General features: G+C 49.5%; 1 protein-coding gene and 1 long non-coding RNA gene across 10 annotated transcripts in view; one reads left to right on the top strand and one right to left on the bottom strand.

Annotated features, from left to right (window-relative positions):
• Positions 1-9,885, bottom strand: part of HDAC4 (histone deacetylase 4) — a 177,948-nt gene extending 168,063 nt beyond the window's left edge. For 5 of the 9 annotated variants that reach the window (XM_053947186.1, XM_053947190.1, XM_053947193.1 and 2 more), the window contains exon 1: positions 9,782-9,883. The gene's annotated coding sequence lies outside the window, so the exon portion shown is untranslated. Of the gene's footprint in view, positions 1-6,571; positions 6,631-7,103; positions 7,216-7,441; positions 7,646-9,241; positions 9,286-9,781 lie in introns of those variants that run through there. The other 4 variants (XM_053947187.1, XM_053947191.1, XM_053947192.1 and 1 more) reach the window with 4 other exon arrangements.
• A 1,640-nt stretch (positions 9,886-11,525) lies between these two features.
• On the top strand, positions 11,526-13,199 carry LOC128790454 (uncharacterized). The gene is made up of 2 exons (XR_008431759.1): positions 11,526-11,616; positions 11,712-13,199. It is a non-coding gene; the product is annotated as an uncharacterized LOC128790454 (long non-coding RNA).
• Positions 13,200-13,721: the final 522 nt, after the last annotated feature.

The following is a 13,721-nucleotide window of genomic DNA, read 5'->3' as shown; positions in this document are numbered from 1 at the left end:
CCCCGCTGGCCGACGGAAGAGTTCAATGTCTACCTGCCACTCTCAGCTCCCTCACTTCCTCCTCTCCTTCCCAGGGAATTATTCCCCTGGGCAGCACTGTTCTGCCTTGGCCTGGCCGCTGCCAGGGCCGGTGCTGCTCCACGATCCCATCCCTGCAGTCAGCCAAGCCTTATGTTCTGTGCTCAAATTCTCCATTTGCTCCCCTGCTTCCAGCATCCCTGCACAGCAGTTTATTTTTAGACCAGCATTTTTAGAGCAAAGCCCAGAAGCAGCACACTTTCAGTGCCAAACAGAATTCAGCTGTGACTCTAATGCTGTCAGCTGACAGGAGGACACTTGGGATTGATGGCCACACAACACTGGTGTGACTCCGTGGCTGCCACCCAGGGCCACTGCTGGCCCATGGGCTCTCCCAGCTGCACACACCAGTGGCCCTGGGCTACCATGAGGGATGGTGACTCTTCCACTCCCTGGGCAGCTCCTTCCAAAGCCTGACAACTCTTTCAGGGAAGAAATTCCTCCTGATGTCCACCCTAAATATCCGGACAGAGAACTGTGCTGGCCCAGGAGAGCCCAGAGCTTCCTCCTTGCAGGTCCACAAGAACATTTGCAGTTTGGGGTCACCTCTCACAGCCAGCTCAAGGCAAAGGGGAGATCCCTGCTGTCTTTACCAGGTGCTGGATCAAGCCCTTAACCACCAATATAGACAAGGAGAAGTGCCCCAATATACAAAGTGCTTTTTTTGCCCAGCTTTATCATCAGCTTTCTGGGGTCAAAGGGGGTTTTCAAGTTCTAAATACTAATATTTGCCTTCTTTTGACTATGGCTTGTTGCTCCAGTGCAATTATAGAATAATAGAATTGGATCCAGCAGGTAGCACCACCACCTCTTCCATTGACAGAACACAATGTAGAGGCACATTGTAGCAAGAGGCGCATTGTAGTAGAGGCAGCAGCAGCAAGAGACACCCAGATACAGCAACTGAGATGAACAAAACCACGTAATCTGTGTAAATCCACCCAAAATCTGCAGGGATGGCTCAGAAAACTGCACAGCATAAGTCTTTTCTACTCTCAACAGCTCACAGAATGTCCCCCTGAACAAGATTGCAATGACAAGGCCATCTTCTCCAAGGCATAAAGCAGCCATTGACAGAGCCACACTTTGCCCTGAAATCACATCAAGCCTTTTTGCCCACTGACCCAGAAGTCTCCAGCTTTTCTGCAGGTTCGATAATTTATAACAGAAAACCCCAGATTACTTTTCCCTGTCACAAGCCAGCGGTTTTTGCAAAGCTTCACACAGGAAGTGTTGTTCCTAATGTTAAATATTTCATTCACTGTTATGATTAAGCCCATCCTCAAAGGCTCCATCAAGGCACAGAGATGAACAAGGGGATGAAGAAAAGCCTGACAAGGAGAGGCAAACACAACCCCCAGGGAAGCATTAGGCACCTACCATGTACAATCAGAATAAATACTCGTTTCTAGTCCTCTCCCTTCTCCTTTGATCATGCTTCCAGGTCAATATCTTGTGAGAGGCAGTCCTGACTCAAACGTATCTTTCAGCCTCCATCAGGATCTGACAGCAGGTATCAGTTGTGGAAATAAATAAGTAAAGAACACTTCCTCCCAACCAAAGCCCTGCTATTTGACTCAAACAGGAAATCTGTCTTGGGTAGGAGAAATGCACAACAGAATCCACATGGAGAGTAATTTTTTTTTTTTCCCATGCATCAGGTAGTGAGGAAAAACTGCTTTGCACAGGAAGCAAAGACAGGCTGAGCTTTGCAAAAACCCAACAGAGATCCTGCTCACATTCACGGAATGATTAAGGTTGGAAAAGACCTCTAGGACCATCAAGTCCAACTGTTAACTCAGCCAGGTCTGTTTCTTTCTCTGCCCCTGAAGATGCTCCAGCAGCACAAACCACACTCAAACTGCACCATCTCCCTGGGAAGGCAGCAGGAAGCTGCACTTCACTGTGTTCTTGCCCTCCCCAGCTTTAAAAACGTGCCAGCCTTCAGCCCCCTCCAGCAAGACCTCCACAAGAAACATGATCCAGTATCCTCTGAGTTATTCTGAAGCATTCTGTGCTCCCTTTTTCCCCAAGCAGGCTGAAGAAATAAGCCAGGCTTCCCAGCAAGACGCACACCCCACCGTGCTGCACAAGGCTGAGCTCGGTGTCACTGTCCTGGCGACCTCGTTCCTGCTGGGCCTTGGACAGGTCCCCTCTCCTGACTCATCCACACCACTGCAGACAGCAATTTCATTTTATTGCAGGTCTCTGCTGGCTGGAGAAAACAACTCTCTTCACTTGAAGAGATGAGTCCCACATATGCAGTGCTGTAAAACATAACCCAGCCTGCAGGAAAGCTCAGTTTTTACCCATGAATTCTTCCTTCAAGTCTGCACACAGCTCTTCCCTTTCCAATGCTCCCTGGGAATTCCATGATCTTTGCATCCCTGTCTGTCTGCAGCTGGACCCACTGCATCCAAAGTCAAGGCCAATAGCCCATCTTCCATCTCATCCCACCTCCTTCTAAACCAGGGTTCACAATTACCTGCCCATTTCTCCCTGCCTTGAGCTCCCAAGGCCAATGCTGACAGACTGTTCCAGTCTGCACAATCCTCGTTGTTATAAAGGTGTGAAAAATGCAATTTTTCCTCACTCTTGTGCACATGATTTGAGCAGAGAAGCAAATCTCACCACTCCACAGGCATATGGACCTGCAGTAAAAGGCAGCCCATTTTTAGGCTCTCCAGGAGAACCACCTATATTATTGAGGATTTTACCAGAATCCATCACAAACAGTAACAAGAATTAGGTAACTTGTTAAAACATGGGGGAAAATGTAACCTTCCAAATCCTTTGAAAAACACTCCTGAGAATTTCTTGGGTACAGCGCCAGGATTAATTCCTTATTTCAGGCTCACACTGAGGACCCTTTTCTTGGACACGAAACTTTGTCAACATAACCCCGAAACCAGCCTGAGCATTATTTCCCCTGAGCAAATGCAACATAACATAACATAAGCTGTTGGAGCACATCAGGAAAATCCAGGCAGGAGAAGGATGTGACAGCCCAGTTATGAGTAACTGCTATTCCTCAAAGTGGAGTTAACACAAATTCTATCAGCAAACCAATGCTCCCACAGACACGTGACAAATGGAAGTTCATTTTACATGGAACAAGACACAGTGTACCAATGCTCCCAGAATTTAACTGTAATTAAGTCTCGCTGACAGACACCTCATTAAAGCGCCACTTCTTCAGAAAAATTAATGAAGTGAATTATTTCCTACGTGTGAAATATCAGGGTTTTTCACTGCTCATGAAAGATACATGGAGTTTGGTTCAGCTGGATGTCACTGCTCCCCAGAATGAAGGAGTGACACACTTAAAAAGACATTTAAAACAACACATTGCTGTGCTGCCAAAACCCAGGCTGAGATGCTCAGCCCTTGAACTTATTTTTATGGTAGAAAATAAAACCCCTAAAACACAATTCTTCTTCCAGCAGATACAGACAGATAGCTACACAGATAGATGAAACAACTGGCTTGTTATGAGAAAACCAAACTATATTAAGATAACCTAATTTTGGCCAAACTAAAAAAATAAGGATTCTCATGACCCAAAGATCCAGTTTTCAAATTGCAACTTTTTGGGGTTTAAATGCGTCTTATGTGAGGAACAAGGGTTCACCCACTGATGGGGGGTGGGGCAGAGGGCTGAGTGTGCCCAGGACCACATGCCAGCACACATTCCTCTGCACTGGGTGATGTGTCTTTGAGGCACATTTTAATCAAACTTCTGTGAGGTAATACCCAATACAAAATGAGCTAAAAAAATGAAGCTGATCAAGATGTGCCCAGTAATGAATGCCAGAGAGAAGGCCTGAATTTTCAGAAGGGAAGGCCAAGCTGCAATTTCTTGCAAAGGGAAAACCACAGAAGCTTTCCAAGAGATTTTACAGTCCTTTTCTAATTGTTCTCTTTTTCAACATCATTATGCAACCTCTGTGTGCTTTCCTGCTTCTCTACCCCCTGCTTTATTTCACCCCTTCTCCCCCCACCAACTTCTTCTAAATGCTCTGAGGCAGCCCCTTTAAGACAGTCAGAAATACAGTGCAGATTTTTCTCTCCTCCTCCTCTCAGTTTAAACTGCCCAAATCTTTCCGGTGAAGAAGCATTGCCCAAAATCTGCTCGCTATTCAAGCAGCCCTGGCAATGACAAGCAGCACTTCATGAATCATCTGTTATATATTGCCTTATCAACACGGTCCACTGCAGGAGAAAGTAAACCTGGCCCACTTTGGGCTTGTGCATAACACAATCAAAATGCAAGTGGCATTAATTACAAGGGGGCTCTGAGCAGTTCCCTCATCCAAGGATTCAATATAGGCAATATATATAAATACATATATATATAAATACACACACACACATATATATATATATATATATATATTTGAGGTAACCTAAATCGAACCAAAATGCTAACAGCCATTTCCTCCCCCACCACACACAGCTTTTACTTTAATATTTTAAAAGACTATTTACCCCTTTACGGTCTCTAATATTGTCACATTTCTAATTACCAAAGCAGACAGCATTAGTGTTTCTGCTGTTTGTCAGCTTCAGCTATTTGAGGCAAACATATTCTTATGGAGTTTTTTTTCCCCCAAGCTCAGCAAGTGAGGGGAACCTTGCACAGCTCTGGAGCATTGGCATGCTTGGACCTGGGGAAGCTGGAAGAAAAGGTAAATGGAAGGGAGAGGCTATCCATGAGGGAAGGGGGCTCAAAACTGAAAAGCAATTGTGAATTCAGTGACAAGACACATCCCATTGGCATCTCTGCCCAGTGAAACATATCCTTGCAAAAGCACAAACTCAAGGGGTTCCAGCAGGATTCTGATAAAATCTAATCCCGCGTAGACTCGTTAGCAGGATTGAAAAAGATGATGGAAAAGTGATGGGAAAACTGGAAACAAGCTAAAGGTGAACTGGCAGAGCAATGAAGTAGAATGTGACACCACTGAAGAAGCCAGCAAGAAGAATACTTGGCAAATATTTAACAAATGTCATTACCAGTGGCCCAATAAAATGTTCAATTAATATTTCCTTGTGGTTTGGGACAAGCTCTGCCATTTGAAACAGGCCAGCAACAGATCCCACTGAGCAAAATAAACTCCTTTGTGTATACTCAACCACAGGTACAAGACAAGTGAAATACAGTCCCAAGAGCTGGGGTTCATATTTTTTATATATAAATATAATTACACAATGCCGAGGAGTGCAAAAACACTTCCTTTAGTTGGAGGAGGACACCAAAGAAACATTTTAACCCCAAGATTAAGCTGGCACATCTGGGCAGTGAGCACTCAGGTTCTCAGACCCTGAAGGGAGCATCACTCAACCCACATAGATCCAGGGTAACCTCAACAGCACATGGGGACAGCTGGTTACAGTGACCTTACAAAGGCACAGCGTGGCATAGCAGCATGAGGGGAACACTGGAAGATGAAGGAAAACTCCTGAAATATTTTATTTATCCCATCTTACGTATTTACAGGCAAGTTTTAGCCTCAACACTTCATTTGCAATGTGTTTGGGCACTTCAGATATACAAAGTCTGCAGCTTCCCCCGATTTGAAACCTGCAAATGAACCTCGAGGACAAGTTTCAGGTACTGCAGCAAGTTTCTGGATCGCAGATACACCTTAAGCTGACTTTAAAAAGTCTATCCCCTAAAAAGCACAAAGCATTTGAAAGAGAGATAAAGAAAGCAAACTGAGCTAAACCCACAGGCAATTTTAACCTTTGTTTTGAACAAGTCCTGCTCCTCACCCCTGCAGTCCCATGGGGGGGTTTAAGGTTGAAGACTCAACTCCAGCTTTCCAGCAGGCTATGAACAGGCAGCTCCTGTGCTTCCACCTCTGCCCATGGGAGGAAGGCATTCTCCCCTGTGAGGGTGCCCAGAGCAGCTGTGGCTGCCCCCGGATCCCTGCAAGTGTCCAAGGCCAGGTTGGATGGGGCTTGGAGCAACCTGGGATAGGGGAAGGTGCCCCTGCCCATGGCAGGGGGTGGAATGGGATGGGCTTTAAGGTCCCTCCCAACCCCAACCATTCCATGATTGTATGGAATCAGAAGAACAGGCACTGACCATGGGGGCTGCAGCCACTCTGCTCAAGCTGCTGCCCTCCAGGAGTGGGCAAACCACAAGGCTGGCACGTCACAGGTTGGTGCTGAAAGCAGAACAACCTGGCAAGTTGGGCAAACCCTCCACCGAAAATCATCCCTCAGCTAACACAGGTTCATGGAACATGCAAATGCAAACCTTCCCAGTCCAGATGCTCCAAGGGCTCAGGAGGCAGTCTGGAGTTCAAGCCCTTAAAGATTTGGGCAAGACATGTTTCTTCAAGACAACCCACTGCCATCTGCACCTACCTAAATATCTCCTATCAGGTCCTGCTACCAGGTAACTTCTTCAGGAGTTCATCAATCCCCAGGTGTCTGTAAACACATCACTACTAGTTTAAGAAAAAACCCTCATTCTTGTATTTACCTTTTCCTGCTGTTACTGCACTGCTGGTTTTTATCTTTTCTGCATTACTGGGATGTTGCCTGTGAAACATAAGCACAGCAGAGAGTTGCATCTTCACTAGCACAAAGATTATGCAAGAAACTATCCTTACTGTTTTCATCTAGTCTTGGAATTGTTTGGGTGAAAAGGGACCTTACAGGCCATCCAGTTCAACCCCCCACTATGGGCAGGGACACCTTCCCCTATCCCAGGTTGCTCCAAGCTCCCTCCAACCTGGCCTTTATTTTCCTGGTGATTCACCATCAAAAGGCAAGCAAGAAAGTGAAACTAAATTTCCACTGTGGAGGTCACTGGCATCCCGCACCAGGACCTGCATCTCCTCCACCTGTTATCTTCCACCCTGGACCTCTCAAGAACTTGGTAATTCACACCTAGCTGTTCTCCTCTACTTTAGGATAATCTGTTTAGGAGACTTTAGGAGATGGCAGCACACAGACACAGGCTGCCCAACAGACATCTCCTCCCAAGGGAATACAAGCTTTTCATGCCATACGTGTGCTTCCTTCCACGCCTCCATCCCGCTGAGCAAATGACAAATTCTTCTGGTGTTCTGAGCTGATTTTCAAAATGCTTTCTCTAATCTGTCTCCTTTCTAAAGCTAAATTCTGAAGCAAAACAAACAAAAAGCAGGGTGGCAAAGTTAAAATTGTGAAGATTTAAAGGTATTTTTTCCCTAAGTTTAGCCCACCAAGGGCACAGCTTAATGTCAACACTGGGAATCTGTCAGATGCACATGCCATCCAAGGATGGAGGGGAAAAGCAGAGAATCCTGGAAAGCAGCATCTTCCACATTTCACTTTACCCAGAAAATCTGCAGTCACTAAAACTTACTCTAACTGGGTGGCATTTTACATTTCCAAATGTAATTGAGTGAGCGTGTTGCCATGGCGACAGCAGGGTTCTGCAATAACTTTGTTGCCTTGTAATTGCTGTATATTTGTATACAAGCAGCTGAGCTTTCTTTAATTCAATGCCCTCAACTCTTCCAGCGAGGCTGCGGAGCGACAGCAGCAGCTTTTTAGGCTGAGAACTCCAAACAGTGGTGCTGGAAAGATCAGAAATGATTAAAACTCAGCGCCGCGACCGACCGCGTTACACACACACAAAAAAAAAAAAAAAAAAAAAAAAAACCACCAGGAAACCCGGCCAAGAACCAGATTATTATATAAACTTCAGAGCTCCTTAGCTTTTAAAAATGTTGCCGTTGCAGCAACAACAACAACAAACAAGAAAAAAGCACAATTCAGATAATTAACTCCAGGTAGATTTGGCAGCAAGCAAAGCACTTTGAGGGCAGGGAATAAATGCAGCACGAGTCCCATTTATTGACGGGGCATAATACCAGTAAATCAAAATGCATGGTCCGGGGGATTATTCACTCGCTGTGGCTCCCGGGGCCAAAATAACGCTTGCTCCATCTCCCCGGCCTCACACCGGCGCTATGAGGACAAGGGGATGCAGCTGGGGGAAACGAGCCCGGCTCCGAGCTGCCTGGTGGGAAAGAAGCGGCAAGACGCGAGAGAGCTAATGCCTCGCTGCACGCCCCATCCCAGGGTTTTACAAGGCATTTTCACACCCTGAATCCACCCACACCTTCCCGACACAGATCCCCACTCCTTGGGAGCGTTTTCAGAGCTGTAATCCAGCCCGGAATATGAAGCAAGGCTTGAACACGAAATCCTCCCGTACGGGCGTTAGCGGCGACGAGTCTGATTTATGCAAATCATCCAAAACAGTCTATTGACAGGCAAAAAAAAAAAAAAAAAAAAACACCAAAACCAGCAGCTTCCCCTGCCGCGGAGTGGGCGCACAACACAATTACGCAAGTGCTTTGAGCGAAGGGCAGGTTCCCTTCCCCTCCAGCCGCTGCCCAGCGCCGAGCACTGACAGCGTCAAATTATTGTTATGTAAATCCATCTGCTCCGCCGAGCTGTCACAAACACCCCTGAGAGCACATCTGGGGGGCAGCGGGCAATATTTTGGGGGAGCGCCGGGACCGCGCAGCATCTTCCCCTGATAAATCCCTGCAGCAAAACCCACACGCGGCTGCCGGGCAACACCTCCCTCTCTCCGCGATCCTCCGCCAGCCCCACAGCTCGGCTCTTTCTGCTTCATTTCTCCCCGTGCAAGCCAAGGCTTGAGGTTTCGCAGCGGCACACGTGGTTTATCCCCTCTCGAACCCCCCAAAACCGGAGTTCTGGCGGCGGGGCTGCAGCCCTGGGCCTCGGAGCTGCGACTGCCACCGCCGGGCTCCCTGAGAGCGCCGCGCTGCTGAGGGCAGCACCCCCCGTTTGCTCCTCCCGGGCACAGAAAAAAAGCCATTTTGGGGCTTTTTCTCCAGGAGGAGGTGAGCGCCGCGGGGCCCGAGCCCGACAGCCCCGGGGAGCGGGGCGACAGGACGCAAACTTTCTCGAAGTCCCGCGTTATTCCCAGGATAAGGACAAGGGAAAGCGGCGCGGGAGGAGAGGATGGAAGAACCGACCCCGGGCCGCGGCCCGCCCGGCGCCGCAGGGCCCCGCCGCGGGCGTCGCCCCCGCCGCAGGGCCGCGCCCGCCCCGCCAAGCCGCGGGGCCGGGCCCCCGTACGGCGCTGCCCGCGGCCCGCCGCTCGCTCGCCCCGCCGGTCACTCACCGCTGCCCGCATCGCCTCGCCTCGCCCGCACGGACCGAGCGCCGCCGCCGCCGGGGGGGACGAGGCGGAGCCGCGGCCGCCCGGGAGGGGCGGGGCGAGCGCGCGGGGGGGCGGAGCTGCGGGCAGCGGCGGCCCCGCCCACCCCATTCACAAAAAAAAAGCGGGCCCCGCGCGCTGAGTGGGCGGCGGCGCTGCCCGTCACGCCCCCCCCCCGCGCCCCGCCCGGGCCGGGCCGACGGCGCGCGGCGGCCCCGCCCCGCCCGGCGCGCCGCCCAATCAGCGCGCGGCCTGGGGCGCCGCGCGGCTCAAATCCGCCCGCCACCGCCGCGCCCGTGCCTGCGATTGGCCGCGGGAGCTGCCCGTCACCTCCCCCTCCCGCGGCCGCGGCGGAGCGGCGACCAGCGGGCCCCCGGGAGCGGCCCCGCCGCGCCGCGAGCGCGCCGGGCGGGGAGGCGAGCGGCCTTAAAGGGCCCGCGCCGCCGGCGGCCCGGTGGCGGGGGGGCGGCGCGGCTCGGCGGCGGCGGAGCGGCGCGTACTGACCTGGGCGGCGGGCGAGGCGGGGACGCTGCGCGGCGATGGCCCCCCCGGCGCGGAGCGCGCCACCGACGGACTCAGCCCGTCACGGGTTCCGCCATCTTGGAAATTTTTTTTTTTTTTTTTAGATGGGGAGTCACGTGGTACGACCATTTTCCCCCCGCGGCCAATCAGCGGGCGCGGGTTATTTATAGCCGCGCGGGGGAAGGGGACCAATCGGGCCCCGCCCCGCGCGCCCCCGGCCACGCCCCGTGGCGCGCGGCCCGTCGCCATGGCGACGGGGGGGCGGGGCAGAGGCCGCCATGTTGGCACCGAGCCCGCGGCCCCACCGGGATCGAGGTCGGGGGTCGGGAAGGCAGGACCGGGTTCCTGATCCCCCCCCCCACCCCCGGAGGCCACAGCAGCTGCGATCCATGCCGTGTCGACCGTATTGCGATAAAACGTGGGACTTTGGCGTTTTTTTACCCACCCACCCCCCCCCGCGGTTTTCTGCAGCCACGGTCCCGCTCCCTCATGGGCCGTTCTGTGTTATCTGTCAGGGATCGCCCGTAACAGCAAACAGCTGAAGCGGGGGGCAAACGGCAGACAGGGCAGGGCACGGTTCAACGTATTTGCCTGAATTGCCGAGAGGAAATTAGAAAATGAAAATAAGAAGGAGTTGTCGGGCAATGCTTCCTTCTACCCCCGTTTTCGCTGCAATTGATTGATTTTTGAGTTGTACGTGGAATTACCCGTTGAGCTGACACGTCTCGTTTCACTCAGCGTATTTTGTTGGTTTACGCAGTGCCCAAAACTCCCCAAGTCCTGCTCCCAAACGTTCCAGATGATGGGAAGGCAAATACTGCAGTATTGGCTGCAAGAAGTTCATCCTGTGGGACACAATCCGATGGGAACATCCCACTGGCCATGTATTATTCCATTATTTCTGTTTCCCAGAGAAGCTGTGGCTGCCCCTGGATCCCTGCAAGTGTCCAAGGCCAGGCTGGACAGGGCTTGGAGCAGCCTGGGATAGTGGAAAGGAGGTTTCCTGCTAAGCTTCCAAGGAGTTTCTTCCCATCCTTGCCCAAGGCAAGCTGAAACATGACATTCCTTACTCGCAGGCAGCCATCCCAGCACGCTTCTGGTGGGTTTGATTAATTGGCTCTTGCTAAATTGTTTTTAAAAATTCCAGATTTCCCTTATAGCAAAAAAAAAAAAAAAAAAAAAAAAAAAAAATGAACTCCTGTCATTCAGCCATCTGGGTTTACACAAATTCTGGGACCTGATGGGAATTGCTAACAAGTTTGTCCCTCTCTCAAATTCTGCATATACGTGGTGGTGTATCAACACTGCTCCTTTTCTCTTTTACCTTTCTGGAGATAATTACCACCGATGTTTTCATTTGAAAGGGCCGCCCTTACAAAAGCCCTTACCATATTGATCCGGCCTTTAAAGTTTCTGGGTTTTTTTCCACGTTGTAGACAGGCTCCAGGAAATGGTCACATTTCCCTGGAATACACACCTGAGAGCACCACTGGCATTAAGAACACCACTTCTGCCTGAAGCCGAAGCCCTTTTTGTTTCATTTGCAGCTTCTTTAGGCTCCTGAGCTTGTTTGTTGTTCTTTGGCTGGCGAGGTTTTGCAGAGTTGCTCTGCCCTCTTTATTCGGGGCCAACTTGTGCGCTCGGATGGATGGGGGAAGGAACGTGTGTATAAATAACCTCCCGAATTAGTTTGGAGTGCCAAGAGACCTGTGGGTGGAAGGCCTTCAGGGCCAGAAGGTTACCAAAGCAGGGCAATATTTGCCAAGGCAACAGGTCTGCTGCTCAAGGCTGGCGCAGGGCACGGCTGTGGCAGCCAGGTGAGTGTCTGCCCTCCCCTGTGGTCCCCATTTCTGCTCCAGCCAGGAGGAGATTTGGTCCCAAACCCTTCAAACATGGGTTACAACCAACCCAGCTGCCTTCCCTCGCTGCACTGCTGGAGCAGTTTGGAAACAGGAAACGAGAGGAGAGAACTGTGCCCTGGAAGTTGCCATGGAGTGTAAGTTCTACCTTCAGGTTTTGATTGATGCTGTACCTGTGGCTGTGGGTGTGAGTACGTGTCTCTATTAATACCCAGTCTAGGCTAACCTGTGCATAATGGCAGAAAATTAAACCTTTGTCGTTGCTCACGGAAATTAGACCTCAGAGATTCACAAGGGAAAGGCTTCTTGCTATATGTTAAATCCAACATATTGGCTATAGCTGTATATAGCCTGTTTTTAGTGTATTTGCAGCTGAAAAACTTACTCAGAAGCCTGTTGAAGCAAAAAATATAAATCTAAAATAAAACCAACACCCTGGCAGAGCTAATTCATAAAGATTTAAATAAAAAGCAATTACAGAACTTCCCGCCTACCTCCACCTCATCTTTAGCTGAACTCCTTGTTTGTCAGGAATGATTCCATTTTTTATGTTCTCAAGCAGGAAACAGCCATCACAACACTCCAGCTAATTTCCCTCGCTAGTCACATGGAGCTGGTGAAAGTAAAAGAGGGTGCTTTAGTTTTCCACTCCACAGCCTAAGAAAAAGGAGGATAGAGTTAGGAAGAGAGCCAGCAAGAACTTCCTCTGGAGCCTAGACACCAAAGATCTACTCCAAGTGGCAGTGACACTTGGGTCCTTGGAGAAAAGTCAAGCCTAGACACAATTTCTAACGTGATGATGGCTCCCTCTCCTTCCTCCCGATCATTCAGTCTCCATCACTGAGCTCCCTTGGTTTTCCTGTCCTATCTGTCACCTTTCCGTGCTTTATTTCCCATTCCCTGTTCTGCATCTGTCCCACAGTACACTGATTTACTCCTTTTTGCCACCAAAAGGAAAACCCCATCAAATCCCCATAACTTACAGCACAGCTCTGATGGGACAGGGAATGTTAAATTTACATTGCCCCCTCCCGTGTTTTCCTCCAGCATACCTTTCATTGTGGAGTTTTGTTCAGTTGTTCCTGGCTTTTTAATCCTGGTGAGTTTTGCTTCAGCTGGAACTCCTCGTTCTCTCCTTGCCTCACAGCTGGCTCTGAGCCACAACAAGGTGGTTCTCCTCCACTTCTGAGCCCCCCACGCCTGTGTTTGGCTGCAGGAGCCGCTTCCCAGCTTGTCTGCACACCCAACACTTCATCAAGTCTGCAGCACTCAGGGCCTGAAGAGCTGAAATCCTGAAGCAGTAAGAGCCAGAATCTTAGAAACAAGTTATTGCTGTTGTTTTGGGCAAAATCAAGTCCCTGTCACCCACTTGGGGGGAAAAACAAGCAAGTGCAGTTCAAAGTGGAGGTCACAATGTAAAGTTTGCTTTCTTCTCCATAGCTACACTTTATTTTCGCTGATGGAGATACATTGGATTGTTATGGCAGTCATTTTACAATGACTGAATACAATACACTTTTAAAATAAAACTGTTTGCTGAATTTTGTTTTCAGTATTTTTCTGGATTTCTATGAGCTTCCTATTTATTTAGCAGCTATGCTCTCAACTATGTTATGGAATATCCTGACTTGGAGGGCATCCACAAGGATCATCGTTCCTACTGCAGAGAGAAAAATTATTCTGTGGCCATTACAAACCACCGCCCAAAAGTTCTTATGGTGTCATCATCCCTCCAAATTAAACTGAAGAATTAAGAGTATGAAAGAAATCTCTTTCCCCCCTCAATGGGGTTTTGTTTTTTTTTTTTTTTTTTTGGTTCAGTCAATTTTAGTAGCACATTAAGGCTTAAATTGAGATAAAAAGCAGAAGTAAGTCTAAAATTAATATGGAATCCTTGTGAAATCGAGGCTAGAATAACTGATGGATACACTTAGTTTATCAGCGCTCATTTTCCAATTCGTAATACTAAAAATAAAGGAAAATGTATCAATTTATTATATTTCTTTTCATCCATGGCAGCTGCTGGGAGAAAAATGTGGGGTGTGTCTCTCTGTAGTGAGAAC

This window comes from Vidua chalybeata, chromosome 7, assembly GCF_026979565.1.
Source record: "Vidua chalybeata isolate OUT-0048 chromosome 7, bVidCha1 merged haplotype, whole genome shotgun sequence".
In the NCBI taxonomy this organism is placed as follows: Eukaryota; Metazoa; Chordata; class Aves; order Passeriformes; family Viduidae; genus Vidua; species Vidua chalybeata.
The sequence above is the reverse complement of the archived record's forward strand: the minus strand, read 5'-3'. Positions and strand labels throughout refer to the sequence as shown.